General features: G+C 41.8%; 1 pseudogene; it reads left to right on the top strand.

The window, feature by feature from the left end:
* Positions 1–522: 522 nt before the first annotated feature.
* Positions 523–1457, top strand: LOC126076430 (olfactory receptor 6C2-like; annotated as a pseudogene).
* Positions 1458–2640: the final 1183 nt, after the last annotated feature.

The raw sequence follows: 2640 nt of genomic DNA, 5'->3' as shown, positions 1-2640 counted from the left end.
CGGTGAAGTCTAGTAAGATGTGAGTAAGATTTAGCAGGCATTATTTGAAGGGAACAAGGGTTGCGAAGCATGAAAAATAGTACAGATAAGCCACTGGTGGTAACACATTACCATAGTGTATGAGAACAACTTGATGCACTGCCCTGACAAATGGGGAAATGAAATTTTTATACAGATAATTTTTTTTCCATTTAGCCAATATTTATGCAGCCCCCACTGGGGATACCATCATGCCTGCCTACCTCTCAGTGGACTGTGAGATCCTACTGGAAATCAGATGGATATTTTTCATGAACCTCATTCTGAAGCCCTGGGTAAAGCAGAGTCCAGGGAAATGAAGCAGGGTGCAGCCACTTCTACATCAACTTTGCTGATGATCAAGTAAAAGGAAAAAAACGTGCTTTTACTGTCTTGATTGAATTTTCTACTTTTAGCATATTGAAATATTGTTTTTATAGCCTATTCCTCAGATTCAAAGCTTGTGATTTAAGACACAGGCTCATTACATAACTAAAATCACTGATGAGAAATCGTTCTGCAGTAACAAAATTCATCCTGCTAGGACTAACAGACGACCCACAACTACAAGTTTTTCTAACAGTATTTCTGTTTCTTACCTACATTTTCACCATTGCTGGAAATCTAATCATTATCCTCCTCACACTGGTAGACGTTCACCTCAAAACACCCATGTACTTTTTCCTTCGCAATTTCTCCATCTTAGAAATAATATTTACAACTGTCTGTGTTCCTAGATTCCTGTACAGCATGACAACTGGGGACAAAAGTGTCACCTACAATGCTTGTGTAGTCCAATTATTTTTTGTCATCCTCGTTGGGCAGCAGAATTCTTTCTTCTAACTGCCATGTCCTATGACCACTACGTGGCCATCTGCAAGCCTCTGCGCTACACCACCATCATGAATGACAGGGTGTGCACCATATTTGTCCTTGGCTGTTGGCTGACTGGGTTACTTGTCATACTCCCACCGCTTAGCCTGGGAGTTCAGCTAGATTTCTGTAACTCCAGTCTCATTGACCATTTTGGCTGTGATGCATCCCCTCTTCTGAAGATTGTATGCTCAGACACACAATTTGTAGAACAAATTGTTTTAACCATGGCTGTGCTAACCCTCATATTCACACTAGTGTGTGTAATTGTATCCTATACATACATCATCAAGACCATCTTAGGACTGCCCTCTGCTCAGCAAAGAAAAAAGACTTTCTCTACTTGTTCTTCCCATGTGATTGTAGTTTCCCTCACCTATGGAAGTTGCATCTTCATCTATATCAAACCAGCAAAGCAAGGAGTGGCCCTTAATAAGGTGGTATCACTGCTCAACACCTCATTTATCCCTTTGATGAACCTTTTCATTTACACTCTACGAAACAAGCAAGTCAAACAAGCCTTCAAGGACTCATTAAAAAAGATTGCATTTCTTTCAGAGCATTAGGAGATTTTAAGTTTTCAATAATATTTACATATAATTGTTTCTTCTTTCACTGTGTGTTCTAATTCAAATCTAAACTACAGTTTCATTAACCACTAAAGTTGTTTTTTTTTTTTTATTAACTCGTATTAAGCTTCAAGTGAACGTTTACAAATCCAATCAGTCTGTCACGTATAAGTTTACATACATCTTACTCCGTACTCCTACTTGCTCTCCCCCTATTGAGTCAACCCTTTCAGTCTCTCCTTTTGTGACAATTTTGCCAGCTTCCCTCTCTCTCTATCTTCCCATCCCCCCTCCAGACAAGAGTTGCCAACACAAGCTCAAGTGTCCACCTGATATAATTGGCTCACTCTTCATCAGCATCTCTCTCCCACCCGCTGACCAGTCCCTTTCATGTCTGATGAGTTGTCTTCGGGGATGGTTCCTGTCCTGGGCCAACAGAAGGTCTGGGGACCATGGCCGCCGGGATTCCTCTAGTCACAGTCAGACCATTAAGTATGGTCTTTTTGTGAGAATTTGGGGTCTGCATCCCACTGATCTCCTGCTCCCTCAGGAGTTCTCTGTTGTGCTCCCTGTCAGGGCAGTCATCGATTGTGGCCGGGCACCAACTAGTTCTTCTGGTCTCAGGATGATGTAGGTCTCTGGTTCATGTGGCCCTTTCTGTCTCTTGGGCTCTTAGTAGTTGTGTGACCTTGGTGTTCTTCATTTTCCTTTGCTCCAGTTGGGTTGAGACCAAATGCTTCATCTTAGATGGCCGCTTGTTAGCATTTAAGACCCCAGACTCCACATTTCAAAGTGGGATGCAGAATGTTTTCATAATAGAATTATTTTGCCAATTGACTTAGAAGTCCCCTCAAACCATGGTCCCCAGACCCCCGCCCTTGCTCTGCTGACCTTTGAAGCATTCATTTTATCCCAGAAACTTCTTTGCTTTTGGTCCAGTCCAATTGAGCTGACCTTCCATGTATTGAGTGTTGTCTTTCCCTTCACCCAAAGCAGTTCTTATCTACTGATTAATCAATAAAAAAAACCTCTCCCTTCCTCCCTCCCTCCCCCCCTCATAACCACAAAAGTATGTGCTCTTCTCAGTTTTTACTATTTCTCAAGATCTTATAATAGTGGTCTTACAAAATATTTGTCCTTTTGCCTCTGACTCATTTTGCTCAGCATAATGCCTTCCAGG

Source organism: Elephas maximus, chromosome 4, assembly GCF_024166365.1.
Source record: "Elephas maximus indicus isolate mEleMax1 chromosome 4, mEleMax1 primary haplotype, whole genome shotgun sequence".
NCBI lineage: Eukaryota > Metazoa > Chordata > Mammalia > Proboscidea > Elephantidae > Elephas > Elephas maximus.
This window is presented reverse-complemented; position numbering and strand designations above follow the sequence as displayed.